Here is a 24088-nt window from a genome sequence, read left to right as displayed (position 1 = left end):
CTCCTGCCTTTCTTGGCACCTCCCTGTGCTCTGGGTGCCTTGCGGCGGGCCCCGAGATTTGCAGAGCGTGCCCGCCCGTTTGGCGGGAGCCGTGGCCCCGGGCGGGCCCGGAGGCCTGGGTCTCCGGCGTGTCCTCGGGACTGGAGTCGTCGACACGAAGTGGGGGGCATTGGGAATCCCGGGTGCACAGGGACTGTTTTCCTGGTGGCTGGCGAAGCAATGCCCTTCCCCCGGGTAAAGCAGCCCATGCGTTCTGGAGCCGAGGTCTTGGCTGGCGTCTGTGGTTCCCGCTGCCCCTGCCCGCCCCTTCCCCCGGTTTGGAAGGGTGCGACGACGGCGCCCGACGGGTGAATGGAATCGCCTGGGCGTTCCGGGAGCGGGAAGGTACCGCGAACGGCAGGGAACCCGCGGCTGCGCCTTTGGGGTCCGGCCCGCTGCCCTCCCAGGCTGGAGCCGGGCTCCTGGCGGGGCGGCGGCGAGGCGGAAGCGGTGGGATGCTGCTGCCCGGCGTGCAGTAGGGGCGGAGCCCCAGGAGGAGGACCCCGGCTGCGGCTGCGGCGGGGGTGTAGGTGGGCGGTAAAGGGGGAGCAGAGTCAGGGGAGGTTGGCAAGCATGGCGACTGTAGGGGGAAGGGAGGCAGCGGGGAAGCCAAAAGAGCCTACAGCAGGCCGGGCGGGCGCGGTGGCTCCCGCCTGTAATCCCAGCACTCTGGGAGGCCGAGGCGGGTGGATCACGAGGTCAGGAGCTCGAGACCATCCCGGCTGACAGGGTGAAACCCCGTCTCTAGGAAAAATAGAAAAAATTAGCCGGGCGTGGTGGCGGGCGCCTGTAGGCCCAGCTACTCGGGAGGCTGAGGCCGGGGAATGGCGTGAGCCCGGGAGGCGGAGCTTGCAGTGAGCCGAGATGGCGCCACTGCACTCCAGCCTGGGCGACAGAGCGAGACTCCGTCTGGAAGAAAAGGAAAGAAAAAGCAAAAAGCCAAAGAAAAAGCCTACAGCACCCGGTATTCCCAGGCGGTCTCCCATCCAAGTACTAACCAGGCCCGACCCTGCTTAGCTTCCGAGATCAGACGAGATCGGGCGCGTTCAGGGTGGTATGGCCGTAGACGCCGAAGGAGGCGCCTGGCTGCCCCAAGAGCCCGGCCCGGCCCGGCCGTGCCCGCCGGATTGCGGCCGTCACCGCCAGCCCGGGGCCGCGGGGCTCGGATCGGGGACCCCCGAGCCGCTGGCCCGCGGCCTTCCCCCCGGCTCCCGCGCTCCCGAGCTTCCACCACATCGGGCCCGCTCGGAGCAGGGAGTGCTCCGAGGCGTCAGGGCCCAGGGCCCACGATCCTGGGACGCCCTCCGGTCCTCCGCCCTGTCGCGGAGGCAGCGTTCTGGATCCCTCGCCGCACAGGGGCTCCTGCGAGGCCCCCTCTTGCCCCACCCACCCAGAGCCGTCAGGGCTGGCCCAAGGCGAACAGCCGGCCCAGCCGCGCGGGGCCTTTCTCTCACAACGCCCCCACCACGGTCGCTTGTCCCGACCAAGACCCGGCCGGGGGGCAAGAGGGCGTGGGGTGTAGCCGGTCGGGGGGTGGCCCTGTTTTGCCCCGCGCTGGCACTAGAGGCGGCGGCCTGATCTCGGGTGAGAGGGCCTGAGAGAAACCCAGACACACCCCACCACCACCAGGAGCAAATCCACTCCCCCACACAGAGACAACACGCGGGCGCGCTCGCACGCGCTCGCGCGGACACACACACACAGACACACACACAGACACAGACACACACGCACGCACACGCACGCGCGCGCACGCACACACACACGCGGCTTGGAGGAGAGCAAGGACGAGATGGATGGAGAGATAGAAACTGAGGGAGGGAGAGAGACAGCGATCGAGAGAGACAGGCGAGGGCGAGAGGGAAGGAGACAGACAGAGAGGCTGAGAAAGAGAGAGGGACAGAGAAAGAGAGAGAGAGAGAGACAGAGAGACAGAGGGAAAACGACAGAAGTAGCGCGAGGTCCAGGGGGAAACCTAGAAGAGAGAGGCGGAGGGAGCTAGAGAGCGAGAGCGATAGAGCCTTAGAGAGGAAGCGCCCGGCTCCGTTAGGCAGCGCCCTCTTGAGCAGGCCGGGGCAGGGTGGAGGGGGCTTGGGCTGCGCCAGAACACGCGGGCCAGGCGGTCCGTGCGAGAGGAGCAACGGAGCGCGGAGACGGGCTTTTTCTTGGATGAATTGCTTGCTTTGGAGGTGGGTTTCGTAGGCTCCTGCCTTTCTTGGCACCTCCCTGTGCTCTGGGTGCCTTGCGGCGGGCCCCGAGATTTGCAGAGCGTGCCCGCCCGTTTGGCGGGAGCCGTGGCCCCGGGCGGGCCCGGAGGCCTGGGTCTCCGGCGTGTCCTCGGGACTGGAGTCGTCGACACGAAGTGGGGGGCATTGGGAATCCCGGGTGCACAGGGACTGTTTTCCTGGTGGCTGGCGAAGCAATGCCCTTCCCCCGGGTAAAGCAGCCCATGCGTTCTGGAGCCGAGGTCTTGGCTGGCGTCTGTGGTTCCCGCTGCCCCTGCCCGCCCCTTCCCCCGGTTTGGAAGGGTGCGACGACGGCGCCCGACGGGTGAATGGAATCGCCTGGGCGTTCCGGGAGCGGGAAGGTACCGCGAACGGCAGGGAACCCGCGGCTGCGCCTTTGGGGTCCGGCCCGCTGCCCTCCCAGGCTGGAGCCGGGCTCCTGGCGGGGCGGCGGCGAGGCGGAAGCGGTGGGATGCTGCTGCCCGGCGTGCAGTAGGGGCGGAGCCCCAGGAGGAGGACCCCGGCTGCGGCTGCGGCGGGGGTGTAGGTGGGCGGTAAAGGGGGAGCAGAGTCAGGGGAGGTTGGCAAGCATGGCGACTGTAGGGGGAAGGGAGGCAGCGGGGAAGCCAAAAGAGCCTACAGCAGGCCGGGCGGGCGCGGTGGCTCCCGCCTGTAATCCCAGCACTCTGGGAGGCCGAGGCGGGTGGATCACGAGGTCAGGAGCTCGAGACCATCCCGGCTGACAGGGTGAAACCCCGTCTCTAGGAAAAATAGAAAAAATTAGCCGGGCGTGGTGGCGGGCGCCTGTAGGCCCAGCTACTCGGGAGGCTGAGGCCGGGGAATGGCGTGAGCCCGGGAGGCGGAGCTTGCAGTGAGCCGAGATGGCGCCACTGCACTCCAGCCTGGGCGACAGAGCGAGACTCCGTCTGGAAGAAAAGGAAAGAAAAAGCAAAAAGCCAAAGAAAAAGCCTACAGCACCCGGTATTCCCAGGCGGTCTCCCATCCAAGTACTAACCAGGCCCGACCCTGCTTAGCTTCCGAGATCAGACGAGATCGGGCGCGTTCAGGGTGGTATGGCCGTAGACGCCGAAGGAGGCGCCTGGCTGCCCCAAGAGCCCGGCCCGGCCCGGCCGTGCCCGCCGGATTGCGGCCGTCACCGCCAGCCCGGGGCCGCGGGGCTCGGATCGGGGACCCCCGAGCCGCTGGCCCGCGGCCTTCCCCCCGGCTCCCGCGCTCCCGAGCTTCCACCACATCGGGCCCGCTCGGAGCAGGGAGTGCTCCGAGGCGTCAGGGCCCAGGGCCCACGATCCTGGGACGCCCTCCGGTCCTCCGCCCTGTCGCGGAGGCAGCGTTCTGGATCCCTCGCCGCACAGGGGCTCCTGCGAGGCCCCCTCTTGCCCCACCCACCCAGAGCCGTCAGGGCTGGCCCAAGGCGAACAGCCGGCCCAGCCGCGCGGGGCCTTTCTCTCACAACGCCCCCACCACGGTCGCTTGTCCCGACCAAGACCCGGCCGGGGGGCAAGAGGGCGTGGGGTGTAGCCGGTCGGGGGGTGGCCCTGTTTTGCCCCGCGCTGGCACTAGAGGCGGCGGCCTGATCTCGGGTGAGAGGGCCTGAGAGAAACCCAGACACACCCCACCACCACCAGGAGCAAATCCACTCCCCCACACAGAGACAACACGCGGGCGCGCTCGCACGCGCTCGCGCGGACACACACACACAGACACACACACAGACACAGACACACACGCACGCACACGCACGCGCGCGCACGCACACACACACGCGGCTTGGAGGAGAGCAAGGACGAGATGGATGGAGAGATAGAAACTGAGGGAGGGAGAGAGACAGCGATCGAGAGAGACAGGCGAGGGCGAGAGGGAAGGAGACAGACAGAGAGGCTGAGAAAGAGAGAGGGACAGAGAAAGAGAGAGAGAGAGAGACAGAGAGACAGAGGGAAAACGACAGAAGTAGCGCGAGGTCCAGGGGGAAACCTAGAAGAGAGAGGCGGAGGGAGCTAGAGAGCGAGAGCGATAGAGCCTTAGAGAGGAAGCGCCCGGCTCCGTTAGGCAGCGCCCTCTTGAGCAGGCCGGGGCAGGGTGGAGGGGGCTTGGGCTGCGCCAGAGCACGCGGGCCAGGCGGTCCGTGCGAGAGGAGCAACGGAGCGCGGAGACGGGCTTTTTCTTGGATGAATTGCTTGCTTTGGAGGTGGGTTTCGTAGGCTCCTGCCTTTCTTGGCACCTCCCTGTGCTCTGGGTGCCTTGCGGCGGGCCCCGAGATTTGCAGAGCGTGCCCGCCCGTTTGGCGGGAGCCGTGGCCCCGGGCGGGCCCGGAGGCCTGGGTCTCCGGCGTGTCCTCGGGACTGGAGTCGTCGACACGAAGTGGGGGGCATTGGGAATCCCGGGTGCACAGGGACTGTTTTCCTGGTGGCTGGCGAAGCAATGCCCTTCCCCCGGGTAAAGCAGCCCATGCGTTCTGGAGCCGAGGTCTTGGCTGGCGTCTGTGGTTCCCGCTGCCCCTGCCCGCCCCTTCCCCCGGTTTGGAAGGGTGCGACGACGGCGCCCGACGGGTGAATGGAATCGCCTGGGCGTTCCGGGAGCGGGAAGGTACCGCGAACGGCAGGGAACCCGCGGCTGCGCCTTTGGGGTCCGGCCCGCTGCCCTCCCAGGCTGGAGCCGGGCTCCTGGCGGGGCGGCGGCGAGGCGGAAGCGGTGGGATGCTGCTGCCCGGCGTGCAGTAGGGGCGGAGCCCCAGGAGGAGGACCCCGGCTGCGGCTGCGGCGGGGGTGTAGGTGGGCGGTAAAGGGGGAGCAGAGTCAGGGGAGGTTGGCAAGCATGGCGACTGTAGGGGGAAGGGAGGCAGCGGGGAAGCCAAAAGAGCCTACAGCAGGCCGGGCGGGCGCGGTGGCTCCCGCCTGTAATCCCAGCACTCTGGGAGGCCGAGGCGGGTGGATCACGAGGTCAGGAGCTCGAGACCATCCCGGCTGACAGGGTGAAACCCCGTCTCTAGGAAAAATAGAAAAAATTAGCCGGGCGTGGTGGCGGGCGCCTGTAGGCCCAGCTACTCGGGAGGCTGAGGCCGGGGAATGGCGTGAGCCCGGGAGGCGGAGCTTGCAGTGAGCCGAGATGGCGCCACTGCACTCCAGCCTGGGCGACAGAGCGAGACTCCGTCTGGAAGAAAAGGAAAGAAAAAGCAAAAAGCCAAAGAAAAAGCCTACAGCACCCGGTATTCCCAGGCGGTCTCCCATCCAAGTACTAACCAGGCCCGACCCTGCTTAGCTTCCGAGATCAGACGAGATCGGGCGCGTTCAGGGTGGTATGGCCGTAGACGCCGAAGGAGGCGCCTGGCTGCCCCAAGAGCCCGGCCCGGCCCGGCCGTGCCCGCCGGATTGCGGCCGTCACCGCCAGCCCGGGGCCGCGGGGCTCGGATCGGGGACCCCCGAGCCGCTGGCCCGCGGCCTTCCCCCCGGCTCCCGCGCTCCCGAGCTTCCACCACATCGGGCCCGCTCGGAGCAGGGAGTGCTCCGAGGCGTCAGGGCCCAGGGCCCACGATCCTGGGACGCCCTCCGGTCCTCCGCCCTGTCGCGGAGGCAGCGTTCTGGATCCCTCGCCGCACAGGGGCTCCTGCGAGGCCCCCTCTTGCCCCACCCACCCAGAGCCGTCAGGGCTGGCCCAAGGCGAACAGCCGGCCCAGCCGCGCGGGGCCTTTCTCTCACAACGCCCCCACCACGGTCGCTTGTCCCGACCAAGACCCGGCCGGGGGGCAAGAGGGCGTGGGGTGTAGCCGGTCGGGGGGTGGCCCTGTTTTGCCCCGCGCTGGCACTAGAGGCGGCGGCCTGATCTCGGGTGAGAGGGCCTGAGAGAAACCCAGACACACCCCACCACCACCAGGAGCAAATCCACTCCCCCACACAGAGACAACACGCGGGCGCGCTCGCACGCGCTCGCGCGGACACACACACACAGACACACACACAGACACAGACACACACGCACGCACACGCACGCGCGCGCACGCACACACACACGCGGCTTGGAGGAGAGCAAGGACGAGATGGATGGAGAGATAGAAACTGAGGGAGGGAGAGAGACAGCGATCGAGAGAGACAGGCGAGGGCGAGAGGGAAGGAGACAGACAGAGAGGCTGAGAAAGAGAGAGGGACAGAGAAAGAGAGAGAGAGAGAGACAGAGAGACAGAGGGAAAACGACAGAAGTAGCGCGAGGTCCAGGGGGAAACCTAGAAGAGAGAGGCGGAGGGAGCTAGAGAGCGAGAGCGATAGAGCCTTAGAGAGGAAGCGCCCGGCTCCGTTAGGCAGCGCCCTCTTGAGCAGGCCGGGGCAGGGTGGAGGGGGCTTGGGCTGCGCCAGAACACGCGGGCCAGGCGGTCCGTGCGAGAGGAGCAACGGAGCGCGGAGACGGGCTTTTTCTTGGATGAATTGCTTGCTTTGGAGGTGGGTTTCGTAGGCTCCTGCCTTTCTTGGCACCTCCCTGTGCTCTGGGTGCCTTGCGGCGGGCCCCGAGATTTGCAGAGCGTGCCCGCCCGTTTGGCGGGAGCCGTGGCCCCGGGCGGGCCCGGAGGCCTGGGTCTCCGGCGTGTCCTCGGGACTGGAGTCGTCGACACGAAGTGGGGGGCATTGGGAATCCCGGGTGCACAGGGACTGTTTTCCTGGTGGCTGGCGAAGCAATGCCCTTCCCCCGGGTAAAGCAGCCCATGCGTTCTGGAGCCGAGGTCTTGGCTGGCGTCTGTGGTTCCCGCTGCCCCTGCCCGCCCCTTCCCCCGGTTTGGAAGGGTGCGACGACGGCGCCCGACGGGTGAATGGAATCGCCTGGGCGTTCCGGGAGCGGGAAGGTACCGCGAACGGCAGGGAACCCGCGGCTGCGCCTTTGGGGTCCGGCCCGCTGCCCTCCCAGGCTGGAGCCGGGCTCCTGGCGGGGCGGCGGCGAGGCGGAAGCGGTGGGATGCTGCTGCCCGGCGTGCAGTAGGGGCGGAGCCCCAGGAGGAGGACCCCGGCTGCGGCTGCGGCGGGGGTGTAGGTGGGCGGTAAAGGGGGAGCAGAGTCAGGGGAGGTTGGCAAGCATGGCGACTGTAGGGGGAAGGGAGGCAGCGGGGAAGCCAAAAGAGCCTACAGCAGGCCGGGCGGGCGCGGTGGCTCCCGCCTGTAATCCCAGCACTCTGGGAGGCCGAGGCGGGTGGATCACGAGGTCAGGAGCTCGAGACCATCCCGGCTGACAGGGTGAAACCCCGTCTCTAGGAAAAATAGAAAAAATTAGCCGGGTGTGGTGGCGGGTGCCTGTAGGCCCAGCTACTCGGGAGGCTGAGGCCGGGGAATGGCGTGAGCCCGGGAGGCGGAGCTTGCAGTGAGCCGAGATGGCGCCACTGCACTCCAGCCTGGGCGACAGAGCGAGACTCCGTCTGGAAGAAAAGGAAAGAAAAAGCAAAAAGCCAAAGAAAAAGCCTACAGCACCCGGTATTCCCAGGCGGTCTCCCATCCAAGTACTAACCAGGCCCGACCCTGCTTAGCTTCCGAGATCAGACGAGATCGGGCGCGTTCAGGGTGGTATGGCCGTAGACGCCGAAGGAGGCGCCTGGCTGCCCCAAGAGCCCGGCCCGGCCCGGCCGTGCCCGCCGGATTGCGGCCGTCACCGCCAGCCCGGGGCCGCGGGGCTCGGATCGGGGACCCCCGAGCCGCTGGCCCGCGGCCTTCCCCCGGCTCCCGCGCTCCCGAGCTTCCACCACATCGGGCCCGCTCGGAGCAGGGAGTGCTCCGAGGCGTCAGGGCCCAGGGCCCACGATCCTGGGACGCCCTCCGGTCCTCCGCCCTGTCGCGGAGGCAGCGTTCTGGATCCCTCGCCGCACAGGGGCTCCTGCGAGGCCCCCTCTTGCCCCACCCACCCAGAGCCGTCAGGGCTGGCCCAAGGCGAACAGCCGGCCCAGCCGCGCGGGGCCTTTCTCTCACAACGCCCCCACCACGGTCGCTTGTCCCGACCAAGACCCGGCCGGGGGGCAAGAGGGCGTGGGGTGTAGCCGGTCGGGGGGTGGCCCTGTTTTGCCCCGCGCTGGCACTAGAGGCGGCGGCCTGATCTCGGGTGAGAGGGCCTGAGAGAAACCCAGACACACCCCACCACCACCAGGAGCAAATCCACTCCCCCACACAGAGACAACACGCGGGCGCGCTCGCACGCGCTCGCGCGGACACACACACACAGACACACACACAGACACAGACACACACGCACGCACACGCACGCGCGCGCACGCACACACACACGCGGCTTGGAGGAGAGCAAGGACGAGATGGATGGAGAGATAGAAACTGAGGGAGGGAGAGAGACAGCGATCGAGAGAGACAGGCGAGGGCGAGAGGGAAGGAGACAGACAGAGAGGCTGAGAAAGAGAGAGGGACAGAGAAAGAGAGAGAGAGAGAGACAGAGAGACAGAGGGAAAACGACAGAAGTAGCGCGAGGTCCAGGGGGAAACCTAGAAGAGAGAGGCGGAGGGAGCTAGAGAGCGAGAGCGATAGAGCCTTAGAGAGGAAGCGCCCGGCTCCGTTAGGCAGCGCCCTCTTGAGCAGGCCGGGGCAGGGTGGAGGGGGCTTGGGCTGCGCCAGAGCACGCGGGCCAGGCGGTCCGTGCGAGAGGAGCAACGGAGCGCGGAGACGGGCTTTTTCTTGGATGAATTGCTTGCTTTGGAGGTGGGTTTCGTAGGCTCCTGCCTTTCTTGGCACCTCCCTGTGCTCTGGGTGCCTTGCGGCGGGCCCCGAGATTTGCAGAGCGTGCCCGCCCGTTTGGCGGGAGCCGTGGCCCCGGGCGGGCCCGGAGGCCTGGGTCTCCGGCGTGTCCTCGGGACTGGAGTCGTCGACACGAAGTGGGGGGCATTGGGAATCCCGGGTGCACAGGGACTGTTTTCCTGGTGGCTGGCGAAGCAATGCCCTTCCCCCGGGTAAAGCAGCCCATGCGTTCTGGAGCCGAGGTCTTGGCTGGCGTCTGTGGTTCCCGCTGCCCCTGCCCGCCCCTTCCCCCGGTTTGGAAGGGTGCGACGACGGCGCCCGACGGGTGAATGGAATCGCCTGGGCGTTCCGGGAGCGGGAAGGTACCGCGAACGGCAGGGAACCCGCGGCTGCGCCTTTGGGGTCCGGCCCGCTGCCCTCCCAGGCTGGAGCCGGGCTCCTGGCGGGGCGGCGGCGAGGCGGAAGCGGTGGGATGCTGCTGCCCGGCGTGCAGTAGGGGCGGAGCCCCAGGAGGAGGACCCCGGCTGCGGCTGCGGCGGGGGTGTAGGTGGGCGGTAAAGGGGGAGCAGAGTCAGGGGAGGTTGGCAAGCATGGCGACTGTAGGGGGAAGGGAGGCAGCGGGGAAGCCAAAAGAGCCTACAGCAGGCCGGGCGGGCGCGGTGGCTCCCGCCTGTAATCCCAGCACTCTGGGAGGCCGAGGCGGGTGGATCACGAGGTCAGGAGCTCGAGACCATCCCGGCTGACAGGGTGAAACCCCGTCTCTAGGAAAAATAGAAAAAATTAGCCGGGCGTGGTGGCGGGCGCCTGTAGGCCCAGCTACTCGGGAGGCTGAGGCCGGGGAATGGCGTGAGCCCGGGAGGCGGAGCTTGCAGTGAGCCGAGATGGCGCCACTGCACTCCAGCCTGGGCGACAGAGCGAGACTCCGTCTGGAAGAAAAGGAAAGAAAAAGCAAAAAGCCAAAGAAAAAGCCTACAGCACCCGGTATTCCCAGGCGGTCTCCCATCCAAGTACTAACCAGGCCCGACCCTGCTTAGCTTCCGAGATCAGACGAGATCGGGCGCGTTCAGGGTGGTATGGCCGTAGACGCCGAAGGAGGCGCCTGGCTGCCCCAAGAGCCCGGCCCGGCCCGGCCGTGCCCGCCGGATTGCGGCCGTCACCGCCAGCCCGGGGCCGCGGGGCTCGGATCGGGGACCCCCGAGCCGCTGGCCCGCGGCCTTCCCCCCGGCTCCCGCGCTCCCGAGCTTCCACCACATCGGGCCCGCTCGGAGCAGGGAGTGCTCCGAGGCGTCAGGGCCCAGGGCCCACGATCCTGGGACGCCCTCCGGTCCTCCGCCCTGTCGCGGAGGCAGCGTTCTGGATCCCTCGCCGCACAGGGGCTCCTGCGAGGCCCCCTCTTGCCCCACCCACCCAGAGCCGTCAGGGCTGGCCCAAGGCGAACAGCCGGCCCAGCCGCGCGGGGCCTTTCTCTCACAACGCCCCCACCACGGTCGCTTGTCCCGACCAAGACCCGGCCGGGGGGCAAGAGGGCGTGGGGTGTAGCCGGTCGGGGGGTGGCCCTGTTTTGCCCCGCGCTGGCACTAGAGGCAGCGGCCTGATCTCGGGTGAGAGGGCCTGAGAGAAACCCAGACACACCCCACCACCACCAGGAGCAAATCCACTCCCCCACACAGAGACAACACGCGGGCGCGCTCGCACGCGCTCGCGCGGACACACACACACAGACACACACACAGACACAGACACACACGCACGCACACGCACGCGCGCGCACGCACACACACACGCGGCTTGGAGGAGAGCAAGGACGAGATGGATGGAGAGATAGAAACTGAGGGAGGGAGAGAGACAGCGATCGAGAGAGACAGGCGAGGGCGAGAGGGAAGGAGACAGACAGAGAGGCTGAGAAAGAGAGAGGGACAGAGAAAGAGAGAGAGAGAGAGACAGAGAGACAGAGGGAAAACGACAGAAGTAGCGCGAGGTCCAGGGGGAAACCTAGAAGAGAGAGGCGGAGGGAGCTAGAGAGCGAGAGCGATAGAGCCTTAGAGAGGAAGCGCCCGGCTCCGTTAGGCAGCGCCCTCTTGAGCAGGCCGGGGCAGGGTGGAGGGGGCTTGGGCTGCGCCAGAACACGCGGGCCAGGCGGTCCGTGCGAGAGGAGCAACGGAGCGCGGAGACGGGCTTTTTCTTGGATGAATTGCTTGCTTTGGAGGTGGGTTTCGTAGGCTCCTGCCTTTCTTGGCACCTCCCTGTGCTCTGGGTGCCTTGCGGCGGGCCCCGAGATTTGCAGAGCGTGCCCGCCCGTTTGGCGGGAGCCGTGGCCCCGGGCGGGCCCGGAGGCCTGGGTCTCCGGCGTGTCCTCGGGACTGGAGTCGTCGACACGAAGTGGGGGGCATTGGGAATCCCGGGTGCACAGGGACTGTTTTCCTGGTGGCTGGCGAAGCAATGCCCTTCCCCCGGGTAAAGCAGCCCATGCGTTCTGGAGCCGAGGTCTTGGCTGGCGTCTGTGGTTCCCGCTGCCCCTGCCCGCCCCTTCCCCCGGTTTGGAAGGGTGCGACGACGGCGCCCGACGGGTGAATGGAATCGCCTGGGCGTTCCGGGAGCGGGAAGGTACCGCGAACGGCAGGGAACCCGCGGCTGCGCCTTTGGGGTCCGGCCCGCTGCCCTCCCAGGCTGGAGCCGGGCTCCTGGCGGGGCGGCGGCGAGGCGGAAGCGGTGGGATGCTGCTGCCCGGCGTGCAGTAGGGGCGGAGCCCCAGGAGGAGGACCCCGGCTGCGGCTGCGGCGGGGGTGTAGGTGGGCGGTAAAGGGGGAGCAGAGTCAGGGGAGGTTGGCAAGCATGGCGACTATAGGGGGAAGGGAGGCAGCGGGGAAGCCAAAAGAGCCTACAGCAGGCCGGGCGGGCGCGGTGGCTCCCGCCTGTAATCCCAGCACTCTGGGAGGCCGAGGCGGGTGGATCACGAGGTCAGGAGCTCGAGACCATCCCGGCTGACAGGGTGAAACCCCGTCTCTAGGAAAAATAGAAAAAATTAGCCGGGCGTGGTGGCGGGCGCCTGTAGGCCCAGCTACTCGGGAGGCTGAGGCCGGGGAATGGCGTGAGCCCGGGAGGCGGAGCTTGCAGTGAGCCGAGATGGCGCCACTGCACTCCAGCCTGGGCGACAGAGCGAGACTCCGTCTGGAAGAAAAGGAAAGAAAAAGCAAAAAGCCAAAGAAAAAGCCTACAGCACCCGGTATTCCCAGGCGGTCTCCCATCCAAGTACTAACCAGGCCCGACCCTGCTTAGCTTCCGAGATCAGACGAGATCGGGCGCGTTCAGGGTGGTATGGCCGTAGACGCCGAAGGAGGCGCCTGGCTGCCCCAAGAGCCCGGCCCGGCCCGGCCGTGCCCGCCGGATTGCGGCCGTCACCGCCAGCCCGGGGCCGCGGGGCTCGGATCGGGGACCCCCGAGCCGCTGGCCCGCGGCCTTCCCCCCGGCTCCCGCGCTCCCGAGCTTCCACCACATCGGGCCCGCTCGGAGCAGGGAGTGCTCCGAGGCGTCAGGGCCCAGGGCCCACGATCCTGGGACGCCCTCCGGTCCTCCGCCCTGTCGCGGAGGCAGCGTTCTGGATCCCTCGCCGCACAGGGGCTCCTGCGAGGCCCCCTCTTGCCCCACCCACCCAGAGCCGTCAGGGCTGGCCCAAGGCGAACAGCCGGCCCAGCCGCGCGGGGCCTTTCTCTCACAACGCCCCCACCACGGTCGCTTGTCCCGACCAAGACCCGGCCGGGGGGCAAGAGGGCGTGGGGTGTAGCCGGTCGGGGGGTGGCCCTGTTTTGCCCCGCGCTGGCACTAGAGGCGGCGGCCTGATCTCGGGTGAGAGGGCCTGAGAGAAACCCAGACACACCCCACCACCACCAGGAGCAAATCCACTCCCCCACACAGAGACAACACGCGGGCGCGCTCGCACGCGCTCGCGCGGACACACACACACAGACACACACACAGACACAGACACACACGCACGCACACGCACGCGCGCGCACGCACACACACACGCGGCTTGGAGGAGAGCAAGGACGAGATGGATGGAGAGATAGAAACTGAGGGAGGGAGAGAGACAGCGATCGAGAGAGACAGGCGAGGGCGAGAGGGAAGGAGACAGACAGAGAGGCTGAGAAAGAGAGAGGGACAGAGAAAGAGAGAGAGAGAGAGACAGAGAGACAGAGGGAAAACGACAGAAGTAGCGCGAGGTCCAGGGGGAAACCTAGAAGAGAGAGGCGGAGGGAGCTAGAGAGCGAGAGCGATAGAGCCTTAGAGAGGAAGCGCCCGGCTCCGTTAGGCAGCGCCCTCTTGAGCAGGCCGGGGCAGGGTGGAGGGGGCTTGGGCTGCGCCAGAACACGCGGGCCAGGCGGTCCGTGCGAGAGGAGCAACGGAGCGCGGAGACGGGCTTTTTCTTGGATGAATTGCTTGCTTTGGAGGTGGGTTTCGTAGGCTCCTGCCTTTCTTGGCACCTCCCTGTGCTCTGGGTGCCTTGCGGCGGGCCCCGAGATTTGCAGAGCGTGCCCGCCCGTTTGGCGGGAGCCGTGGCCCCGGGCGGGCCCGGAGGCCTGGGTCTCCGGCGTGTCCTCGGGACTGGAGTCGTCGACACGAAGTGGGGGGCATTGGGAATCCCGGGTGCACAGGGACTGTTTTCCTGGTGGCTGGCGAAGCAATGCCCTTCCCCCGGGTAAAGCAGCCCATGCGTTCTGGAGCCGAGGTCTTGGCTGGCGTCTGTGGTTCCCGCTGCCCCTGCCCGCCCCTTCCCCCGGTTTGGAAGGGTGCGACGACGGCGCCCGACGGGTGAATGGAATCGCCTGGGCGTTCCGGGAGCGGGAAGGTACCGCGAACGGCAGGGAACCCGCGGCTGCGCCTTTGGGGTCCGGCCCGCTGCCCTCCCAGGCTGGAGCCGGGCTCCTGGCGGGGCGGCGGCGAGGCGGAAGCGGTGGGATGCTGCTGCCCGGCGTGCAGTAGGGGCGGAGCCCCAGGAGGAGGACCCCGGCTGCGGCTGCGGCGGGGGTGTAGGTGGGCGGTAAAGGGGGAGCAGAGTCAGGGGAGGTTGGCAAGCATGGCGACTGTAGGGGGAAGGGAGGCAGCGGGGAAGCCAAAAGAGCCTACAGCAGGCCGGGCGGGCGCGGTGGCTCCCGCCTGTAATCCCAGCACTCTGGGAGGCCGAGGCGGGTGGATCACGAGGTCAGGAGCTCGAGACCATCCCGGCTGACAGGGTGAAACCCCGTCTCTAGGAAAAATAGAAAAAATTAGCCGGGCGTGGTGGCGGGCGCCTGTAGGCCCAGCTACTCGGGAGGCTGAGGCCGGGGAATGGCGTGAGCCCGGGAGGCGGAGCTTGCAGTGAGCCGAGATGGCGCCACTGCACTCCAGCCTGGGCGACAGAGCGAGACTCCGTCTGGAAGAAAAGGAAAGAAAAAGCAAAAAGCCAAAGAAAAAGCCTACAGCACCCGGTATTCCCAGGCGGTCTCCCATCCAAGTACTAACCAGGCCCGACCCTGCTTAGCTTCCGAGATCAGACGAGATCGGGCGCGTTCAGGGTGGTATGGCCGTAGACGCCGAAGGAGGCGCCTGGCTGCCCCAAGAGCCCGGCCCGGCCCGGCCGTGCCCGCCGGATTGCGGCCGTCACCGGCAGCCCGGGGCCGCGGGGCTCGGATCGGGGACCCCCGAGCCGCTGGCCCGCGGCCTTCCCCCCGGCTCCCGCGCTCCCGAGCTTCCACCACATCGGGCCCGCTCGGAGCAGGGAGTGCTCCGAGGCGTCAGGGCCCAGGGCCCACGATCCTGGGACGCCCTCCGGTCCTCCGCCCTGTCGCGGAGGCAGCGTTCTGGATCCCTCGCCGCACAGGGGCTCCTGCGAGGCCCCCTCTTGCCCCACCCACCCAGAGCCGTCAGGGCTGGCCCAAGGCGAACAGCCGGCCCAGCCGCGCGGGGCCTTTCTCTCACAACGCCCCCACCACGGTCGCTTGTCCCGACCAAGACCCGGCCGGGGGGCAAGAGGGCGTGGGGTGTAGCCGGTCGGGGGGTGGCCCTGTTTTGCCCCGCGCTGGCACTAGAGGCGGCGGCCTGATCTCGGGTGAGAGGGCCTGAGAGAAACCCAGACACACCCCACCACCACCAGGAGCAAATCCACTCCCCCACACAGAGACAACACGCGGGCGCGCTCGCACGCGCTCGCGCGGACACACACACACAGACACACACACAGACACAGACACACACGCACGCACACGCACGCGCGCGCACGCACACACACACGCGGCTTGGAGGAGAGCAAGGACGAGATGGATGGAGAGATAGAAACTGAGGGAGGGAGAGAGACAGCGATCGAGAGAGACAGGCGAGGGCGAGAGGGAAGGAGACAGACAGAGAGGCTGAGAAAGAGAGAGGGACAGAGAAAGAGAGAGAGAGAGAGACAGAGAGACAGAGGGAAAACGACAGAAGTAGCGCGAGGTCCAGGGGGAAACCTAGAAGAGAGAGGCGGAGGGAGCTAGAGAGCGAGAGCGATAGAGCCTTAGAGAGGAAGCGCCCGGCTCCGTTAGGCAGCGCCCTCTTGAGCAGGCCGGGGCAGGGTGGAGGGGGCTTGGGCTGCGCCAGAACACGCGGGCCAGGCGGTCCGTGCGAGAGGAGCAACGGAGCGCGGAGACGGGCTTTTTCTTGGATGAATTGCTTGCTTTGGAGGTGGGTTTCGTAGGCTCCTGCCTTTCTTGGCACCTCCCTGTGCTCTGGGTGCCTTGCGGCGGGCCCCGAGATTTGCAGAGCGTGCCCGCCCGTTTGGCGGGAGCCGTGGCCCCGGGCGGGCCCGGAGGCCTGGGTCTCCGGCGTGTCCTCGGGACTGGAGTCGTCGACACGAAGTGGGGGGCATTGGGAATCCCGGGTGCACAGGGACTGTTTTCCTGGTGGCTGGCGAAGCAATGCCCTTCCCCCGGGTAAAGCAGCCCATGCGTTCTGGAGCCGAGGTCTTGGCTGGCGTCTGTGGTTCCCGCTGCCCCTGCCCGCCCCTTCCCCCGGTTTGGAAGGGTGCGACGACGGCGCCCGACGGGTGAATGGAATCGCCTGGGCGTTCCGGGAGCGGGAAGGTACCGCGAACGGCAGGGAACCCGCGGCTGCGCCTTTGGGGTCCGGCCCGCTGCCCTCCCAGGCTGGAGCCGGGCTCCTGGCGGGGCGGCGGCGAGGCGGAAGCGGTGGGATGCTGCTGCCCGGCGTGCAGTAGGGGCGGAGCCCCAGGAGGAGGACCCCAGCTGCGGCTGCGGCGGGGGTGTAGGTGGGCGGTAAAGGGGGAGCAGAGTCAGGGGAGGTTGGCAAGCATGGCGACTGTAGGGGGAAGGGAGGCAGCGGGGAAGCCAAAAGAGCCTACAGCAGGCCGGGCGGGCGCGGTGGCTCCCGCCTGTAATCCCAGCACTCTGGGAGGCCGAGGCGGGTGGATCACGAGGTCAGGAGCTCGAGACCATCCCGGCTGACAGGGTGAAACCCCGTCTCTAGGAAAAATAGAAAAAATTAGCCGGGCGTGGTGGCGGGCGCCTGTAGGCCCAGCTACTCGGGAGGCTGAGGCCGGGGAATGGCGTGAGCCCGGGAGGCGGAGCTTGCAGTGAGCCGAGATGGCGCCACTGCACTCCAGCCTGGGCGACAGAGCGAGACTCCGTCTGGAAGAAAAGGAAAGAAAAAGCAAAAAGCCAAAGAAAAAGCCTACAGCACCCGGTATTCCCAGGCGGTCTCCCATCCAAGTACTAACCAGGCCCGACCCTGCTTAGCTTCCGAGATCAGACGAGATCGGGCGCGTTCAGGGTGGTATGGCCGTAGACGCCGAAGGAGGCGCCTGGCTGCCCCAAGAGCCCGGCCCGGCCCGGCCGTGCCCGCCGGATTGCGGCCGTCACCGCCAGCCCGGGGCCGCGGGGCTCGGATCGGGGACCCCCGAGCCGCTGGCCCGCGGCCTTCCCCCCGGCTCCCGCGCTCCCGAGCTTCCACCACATCGGGCCCGCTCGGAGCAGGGAGTGCTCCGAGGCGTCAGGGCCCAGGGCCCACGATCCTGGGACGCCCTCCGGTCCTCCGCCCTGTCGCGGAGGCAGCGTTCTGGATCCCTCGCCGCACAGGGGCTCCTGCGAGGCCCCCTCTTGCCCCACCCACCCAGAGCCGTCAGGGCTGGCCCAAGGCGAACAGCCGGCCCAGCCGCGCGGGGCCTTTCTCTCACAACGCCCCCACCACGGTCGCTTGTCCCGACCAAGACCCGGCCGGGGGGCAAGAGGGCGTGGGGTGTAGCCGGTCGGGGGGTGGCCCTGTTTTGCCCCGCGCTGGCACTAGAGGCGGCGGCCTGATCTCGGGTGAGAGGGCCTGAGAGAAACCCAGACACACCCCACCACCACCAGGAGCAAATCCACTCCCCCACACAGAGACAACACGCGGGCGCGCTCGCACGCGCTCGCGCGGACACACACACACAGACACACACACAGACACAGACACACACGCACGCACACGCACGCGCGCGCACGCACACACACACGCGGCTTGGAGGAGAGCAAGGACGAGATGGATGGAGAGATAGAAACTGAGGGAGGGAGAGAGACAGCGATCGAGAGAGACAGGCGAGGGCGAGAGGGAAGGAGACAGACAGAGAGGCTGAGAAAGAGAGAGGGACAGAGAAAGAGAGAGAGAGAGAGACAGAGAGACAGAGGGAAAACGACAGAAGTAGCGCGAGGTCCAGGGGGAAACCTAGAAGAGAGAGGCGGAGGGAGCTAGAGAGCGAGAGCGATAGAGCCTTAGAGAGGAAGCGCCCGGCTCCGTTAGGCAGCGCCCTCTTGAGCAGGCCGGGGCAGGGTGGAGGGGGCTTGGGCTGCGCCAGAACACGCGGGCCAGGCGGTCCGTGCGAGAGGAGCAACGGAGCGCGGAGACGGGCTTTTTCTTGGATGAATTGCTTGCTTTGGAGGTGGGTTTCGTAGGCTCCTGCCTTTCTTGGCACCTCCCTGTGCTCTGGGTGCCTTGCGGCGGGCCCCGAGATTTGCAGAGCGTGCCCGCCCGTTTGGCGGGAGCCGTGGCCCCGGGCGGGCCCGGAGGCCTGGGTCTCCGGCGTGTCCTCGGGACTGGAGTCGTCGACACGAAGTGGGGGGCATTGGGAATCCCGGGTGCACAGGGACTGTTTTCCTGGTGGCTGGCGAAGCAATGCCCTTCCCCCGGGTAAAGCAGCCCATGCGTTCTGGAGCCGAGGTCTTGGCTGGCGTCTGTGGTTCCCGCTGCCCCTGCCCGCCCCTTCCCCCGGTTTGGAAGGGTGCGACGACGGCGCCCGACGGGTGAATGGAATCGCCTGGGCGTTCCGGGAGCGGGAAGGTACCGCGAACGGCAGGGAACCCGCGGCTGCGCCTTTGGGGTCCGGCCCGCTGCCCTCCCAGGCTGGAGCCGGGCTCCTGGCGGGGCGGCGGCGAGGCGGAAGCGGTGGGATGCTGCTGCCCGGCGTGCAGTAGGGGCGGAGCCCCAGGAGGAGGACCCCGGCTGCGGCTGCGGCGGGGGTGTAGGTGGGCGGTAAAGGGGGAGCAGAGTCAGGGGAGGTTGGCAAGCATGGCGACTGTAGGGGGAAGGGAGGCAGCGGGGAAGCCAAAAGAGCCTACAGCAGGCCGGGCGGGCGCGGTGGCTCCCGCCTGTAATCCCAGCACTCTGGGAGGCCGAGGCGGGTGGATCACGAGGTCAGGAGCTCGAGACCATCCCGGCTGACAGGGTGAAACCCCGTCTCTAGGAAAAATAGAAAAAATTAGCCGGGCGTGGTGGCGGGCGCCTGTAGGCCCAGCTACTCGGGAGGCTGAGGCCGGGGAATGGCGTGAGCCCGGGAGGCGGAGCTTGCAGTGAGCCGAGATGGCGCCACTGCACTCCAGCCTGGGCGACAGAGCGAGACTCCGTCTGGAAGAAAAGGAAAGAAAAAGCAAAAAGCCAAAGAAAAAGCCTACAGCACCCGGTATTCCCAGGCGGTCTCCCATCCAAGTACTAACCAGGCCCGACCCTGCTTAGCTTCCGAGATCAGACGAGATCGGGCGCGTTCAGGGTGGTATGGCCGTAGACGCCGAAGGAGGCGCCTGGCTGCCCCAAGAGCCCGGCCCGGCCCGGCCGTGCCCGCCGGATTGCGGCCGTCACCGCCAGCCCGGGGCCGCGGGGCTCGGATCGGGGACCCCCGAGCCGCTGGCCCGCGGCCTTCCCCCCGGCTCCCGCGCTCCCGAGCTTCCACCACATCGGGCCCGCTCGGAGCAGGGAGTGCTCCGAGGCGTCAGGGCCCAGGGCCCACGATCCTGGGACGCCCTCCGGTCCTCCGCCCTGTCGCGGAGGCAGCGTTCTGGATCCCTCGCCGCACAGGGGCTCCTGCGAGGCCCCCTCTTGCCCCACCCACCCAGAGCCGTCAGGGCTGGCCCAAGGCGAACAGCCGGCCCAGCCGCGCGGGGCCTTTCTCTCACAACGCCCCCACCACGGTCGCTTGTCCCGACCAAGACCCGGCCGGGGGGCAAGAGGGCGTGGGGTGTAGCCGGTCGGGGGGTGGCCCTGTTTTGCCCCGCGCTGGCACTAGAGGCGGCGGCCTGATCTCGGGTGAGAGGGCCTGAGAGAAACCCAGACACACCCCACCACCACCAGGAGCAAATCCACTCCCCCACACAGAGACAACACGCGGGCGCGCTCGCACGCGCTCGCGCGGACACACACACACAGACACACACACAGACACAGACACACACGCACGCACACGCACGCGCGCGCACGCACACACACACGCGGCTTGGAGGAGAGCAAGGACGAGATGGATGGAGAGATAGAAACTGAGGGAGGGAGAGAGACAGCGATCGAGAGAGACAGGCGAGGGCGAGAGGGAAGGAGACAGACAGAGAGGCTGAGAAAGAGAGAGGGACAGAGAAAGAGAGAGAGAGAGAGACAGAGAGACAGAGGGAAAACGACAGAAGTAGCGCGAGGTCCAGGGGGAAACCTAGAAGAGAGAGGCGGAGGGAGCTAGAGAGCGAGAGCGATAGAGCCTTAGAGAGGAAGCGCCCGGCTCCGTTAGGCAGCGCCCTCTTGAGCAGGCCGGGGCAGGGTGGAGGGGGCTTGGGCTGCGCCAGAACACGCGGGCCAGGCGGTCCGTGCGAGAGGAGCAACGGAGCGCGGAGACGGGCTTTTTCTTGGATGAATTGCTTGCTTTGGAGGTGGGTTTCGTAGGCTCCTGCCTTTCTTGGCACCTCCCTGTGCTCTGGGTGCCTTGCGGCGGGCCCCGAGATTTGCAGAGCGTGCCCGCCCGTTTGGCGGGAGCCGTGGCCCCGGGCGGGCCCGGAGGCCTGGGTCTCCGGCGTGTCCTCGGGACTGGAGTCGTCGACACGAAGTGGGGGGCATTGGGAATCCCGGGTGCACAGGGACTGTTTTCCTGGTGGCTGGCGAAGCAATGCCCTTCCCCCGGGTAAAGCAGCCCATGCGTTCTGGAGCCGAGGTCTTGGCTGGCGTCTGTGGTTCCCGCTGCCCCTGCCCGCCCCTTCCCCCGGTTTGGAAGGGTGCGACGACGGCGCCCGACGGGTGAATGGAATCGCCTGGGCGTTCCGGGAGCGGGAAGGTACCGCGAACGGCAGGGAACCCGCGGCTGCGCCTTTGGGGTCCGGCCCGCTGCCCTCCCAGGCTGGAGCCGGGCTCCTGGCGGGGCGGCGGCGAGGCGGAAGCGGTGGGATGCTGCTGCCCGGCGTGCAGTAGGGGCGGAGCCCCAGGAGGAGGACCCCGGCTGCGGCTGCGGCGGGGGTGTAGGTGGGCGGTAAAGGGGGAGCAGAGTCAGGGGAGGTTGGCAAGCATGGCGACTGTAGGGGGAAGGGAGGCAGCGGGGAAGCCAAAAGAGCCTACAGCAGGCCGGGCGGGCGCGGTGGCTCCCGCCTGTAATCCCAGCACTCTGGGAGGCCGAGGCGGGTGGATCACGAGGTCAGGAGCTCGAGACCATCCCGGCTGACAGGGTGAAACCCCGTCTCTAGGAAAAATAGAAAAAATTAGCCGGGCGTGGTGGCGGGCGCCTGTAGGCCCAGCTACTCGGGAGGCTGAGGCCGGGGAATGGCGTGAGCCCGGGAGGCGGAGCTTGCAGTGAGCCGAGATGGCGCCACTGCACTCCAGCCTGGGCGACAGAGCGAGACTCCGTCTGGAAGAAAAGGAAAGAAAAAGCAAAAAGCCAAAGAAAAAGCCTACAGCACCCGGTATTCCCAGGCGGTCTCCCATCCAAGTACTAACCAGGCCCGACCCTGCTTAGCTTCCGAGATCAGACGAGATCGGGCGCGTTCAGGGTGGTATGGCCGTAGACGCCGAAGGAGGCGCCTGGCTGCCCCAAGAGCCCGGCCCGGCCCGGCCGTGCCCGCCGGATTGCGGCCGTCACCGCCAGCCCGGGGCCGCGGGGCTCGGATCGGGGACCCCCGAGCCGCTGGCCCGCGGCCTTCCCCCCGGCTCCCGCGCTCCCGAGCTTCCACCACATCGGGCCCGCTCGGAGCAGGGAGTGCTCCGAGGCGTCAGGGCCCAGGGCCCACGATCCTGGGACGCCCTCCGGTCCTCCGCCCTGTCGCGGAGGCAGCGTTCTGGATCCCTCGCCGCACAGGGGCTCCTGCGAGGCCCCCTCTTGCCCCACCCACCCAGAGCCGTCAGGGCTGGCCCAAGGCGAACAGCCGGCCCAGCCGCGCGGGGCCTTTCTCTCACAACGCCCCCACCACGGTCGCTTGTCCCGACCAAGACCCGGCCGGGGGGCAAGAGGGCGTGGGGTGTAGCCGGTCGGGGGGTGGCCCTGTTTTGCCCCGCGCTGGCACTAGAGGCGGCGGCCTGATCTCGGGTGAGAGGGCCTGAGAGAAACCCAGACACACCCCACCACCACCAGGAGCAAATCCACTCCCCCACACAGAGACAACACGCGGGCGCGCTCGCACGCGCTCGCGCGGACACACACACACAGACACACACACAGACACAGACACACACGCACGCACACGCACGCGCGCGCACGCACACACACACGCGGCTTGGAGGAGAGCAAGGACGAGATGGATGGAGAGATAGAAACTGAGGGAGGGAGAGAGACAGCGATCGAGAGAGACAGGCGAGGGCGAGAGGGAAGGAGACAGACAGAGAGGCTGAGAAAGAGAGAGGGACAGAGAAAGAGAGAGAGAGAGAGACAGAGAGACAGAGGGAAAACGACAGAAGTAGCGCGAGGTCCAGGGGGAAACCTAGAAGAGAGAGGCGGAGGGAGCTAGAGAGCGAGAGCGATAGAGCCTTAGAGAGGAAGCGCCCGGCTCCGTTAGGCAGCGCCCTCTTGAGCAGGCCGGGGCAGGGTGGAGGGGGCTTGGGCTGCGCCAGAACACGCGGGCCAGGCGGTCCGTGCGAGAGGAGCAACGGAGCGCGGAGACGGGCTTTTTCTTGGATGAATTGCTTGCTTTGGAGGTGGGTTTCGTAGGCTCCTGCCTTTCTTGGCACCTCCCTGTGCTCTGGGTGCCTTGCGGCGGGCCCCGAGATTTGCAGAGCGTGCCCGCCCGTTTGGCGGGAGCCGTGGCCCCGGGCGGGCCCGGAGGCCTGGGTCTCCGGCGTGTCCTCGGGACTGGAGTCGTCGACACGAAGTGGGGGGCATTGGGAATCCCGGGTGCACAGGGACTGTTTTCCTGGTGGCTGGCGAAGCAATGCCCTTCCCCCGGGTAAAGCAGCCCATGCGTTCTGGAGCCGAGGTCTTGGCTGGCGTCTGTGGTTCCCGCTGCCCCTGCCCGCCCCTTCCCCCGGTTTGGAAGGGTGCGACGACGGCGCCCGACGGGTGAATGGAATCGCCTGGGCGTTCCGGGAGCGGGAAGGTACCGCGAACGGCAGGGAACCCGCGGCTGCGCCTTTGGGGTCCGGCCCGCTGCCCTCCCAGGCTGGAGCCGGGCTCCTGGCGGGGCGGCGGCGAGGCGGAAGCGGTGGGATGCTGCTGCCCGGCGTGCAGTAGGGGCGGAGCCCCAGGAGGAGGACCCCGGCTGCGGCTGCGGCGGGGGTGTAGGTGGGCGGTAAAGGGGGAGCAGAGTCAGGGGAGGTTGGCAAGCATGGCGACTGTAGGGGGAAGGGAGGCAGCGGGGAAGCCAAAAGAGCCTACAGCAGGCCGGGCGGGCGCGGTGGCTCCCGCCTGTAATCCCAGCACTCTGGGAGGCCGAGGCGGGTGGATCACGAGGTCAGGAGCTCGAGACCATCCCGGCTGACAGGGTGAAACCCCGTCTCTAGGAAAAATAGAAAAAATTAGCCGGGCGTGGTGGCGGGCGCCTGTAGGCCCAGCTACTCGGGAGGCTGAGGCCGGGGAATGGCGTGAGCCCGGGAGGCGGAGCTTGCAGTGAGCCGAGATGGCGCCACTGCACTCCAGCCTGGGCGACAGAGCGAGACTCCGTCTGGAAGAAAAGGAAAGAAAAAGCAAAAAGCCAAAGAAAAAGCCTACAGCACCCGGTATTCCCAGGCGGTCTCCCATCCAAGTACTAACCAGGCCCGACCCTGCTTAGCTTCCGAGATCAGACGAGATCGGGCGCGTTCAGGGTGGTATGGCCGTAGACGCCGAAGGAGGCGCCTGGCTGCCCCAAGAGCCCGGCCCGGCCCGGCCGTGCCCGCCGGATTGCGGCCGTCACCGCCAGCCCGGGGCCGCGGGGCTCGGATCGGGGACCCCCGAGCCGCTGGCCCGCGGCCTTCCCCCCGGCTCCCGCGCTCCCGAGCTTCCACCACATCGGGCCCGCTCGGAGCAGGGAGTGCTCCGAGGCGTCAGGGCCCAGGGCCCACGATCCTGGGACGCCCTCCGGTCCTCCGCCCTGTCGCGGAGGCAGCGTTCTGGATCCCTCGCCGCACAGGGGCTCCTGCGAGGCCCCCTCTTGCCCCACCCACCCAGAGCCGTCAGGGCTGGCCCAAGGCGAACAGCCGGCGCAGCGGCGCGGGGCCTTTCTCTCACAACGCCCCCACCACGGTCGCTTGTCCCGACCAAGACCCGGCCGGGGGGCAAGAGGGCGTGGGGTGTAGCCGGTCGGGGGGTGGCCCTGTTTTGCCCCGCGCTGGCACTAGAGGCGGCGGCCTGATCTCGGGTGAGAGGGCCTGAGAGAAACCCAGACACACCCCACCACCACCAGG

The 24088-nt window shown here is 67.9% G+C and overlaps 11 non-coding genes across 11 annotated transcripts; all 11 read right to left on the bottom strand.

Moving 5' to 3' along the window:
* Nucleotides 1-988: 988 nt before the first annotated feature.
* LOC129395344 (5S ribosomal RNA) lies at nt 989-1107 on the bottom strand. The gene has a single exon (XR_008622812.1). It is a non-coding gene; the product is annotated as a 5S ribosomal RNA (ribosomal RNA).
* A 2123-nt stretch (nt 1108-3230) lies between these two features.
* LOC129395334 (5S ribosomal RNA) lies at nt 3231-3349 on the bottom strand. Its single transcript, XR_008622807.1, has one exon. It is a non-coding gene; the product is annotated as a 5S ribosomal RNA (ribosomal RNA).
* Nucleotides 3350-5472: 2123 nt separating this feature from the next.
* Nucleotides 5473-5591, bottom strand: LOC129395316 (5S ribosomal RNA). The gene has a single exon (XR_008622802.1). It is a non-coding gene; the product is annotated as a 5S ribosomal RNA (ribosomal RNA).
* Nucleotides 5592-7714: 2123 nt separating this feature from the next.
* On the bottom strand, nt 7715-7833 carry LOC129395311 (5S ribosomal RNA). The gene has a single exon (XR_008622798.1). It is a non-coding gene; the product is annotated as a 5S ribosomal RNA (ribosomal RNA).
* Nucleotides 7834-9955: 2122 nt separating this feature from the next.
* On the bottom strand, nt 9956-10074 carry LOC129395304 (5S ribosomal RNA). Its single transcript, XR_008622792.1, has one exon. It is a non-coding gene; the product is annotated as a 5S ribosomal RNA (ribosomal RNA).
* Nucleotides 10075-12197: 2123 nt separating this feature from the next.
* LOC129395300 (5S ribosomal RNA) lies at nt 12198-12316 on the bottom strand. The gene has a single exon (XR_008622788.1). It is a non-coding gene; the product is annotated as a 5S ribosomal RNA (ribosomal RNA).
* Nucleotides 12317-14439: 2123 nt separating this feature from the next.
* LOC129395294 (5S ribosomal RNA) lies at nt 14440-14558 on the bottom strand. Its single transcript, XR_008622776.1, has one exon. It is a non-coding gene; the product is annotated as a 5S ribosomal RNA (ribosomal RNA).
* A 2123-nt stretch (nt 14559-16681) lies between these two features.
* On the bottom strand, nt 16682-16800 carry LOC129395285 (5S ribosomal RNA). The gene has a single exon (XR_008622773.1). It is a non-coding gene; the product is annotated as a 5S ribosomal RNA (ribosomal RNA).
* A 2123-nt stretch (nt 16801-18923) lies between these two features.
* LOC129395116 (5S ribosomal RNA) lies at nt 18924-19042 on the bottom strand. Its single transcript, XR_008622601.2, has one exon. It is a non-coding gene; the product is annotated as a 5S ribosomal RNA (ribosomal RNA).
* Nucleotides 19043-21165: 2123 nt separating this feature from the next.
* On the bottom strand, nt 21166-21284 carry LOC129395276 (5S ribosomal RNA). Its single transcript, XR_008622771.1, has one exon. It is a non-coding gene; the product is annotated as a 5S ribosomal RNA (ribosomal RNA).
* Nucleotides 21285-23407: 2123 nt separating this feature from the next.
* Nucleotides 23408-23526, bottom strand: LOC129395275 (5S ribosomal RNA). Its single transcript, XR_008622767.1, has one exon. It is a non-coding gene; the product is annotated as a 5S ribosomal RNA (ribosomal RNA).
* Between the last annotated feature and the right edge of the window lie 562 nt (nt 23527-24088).

Source organism: Pan paniscus, chromosome 1, assembly GCF_029289425.2.
Source record: "Pan paniscus chromosome 1, NHGRI_mPanPan1-v2.0_pri, whole genome shotgun sequence".
Lineage (NCBI taxonomy): Eukaryota > Metazoa > Chordata > Mammalia > Primates > Hominidae > Pan > Pan paniscus.
Note: the sequence above shows the minus strand (reverse complement) of the source record. Positions and strands in the feature narration are given on the sequence as shown.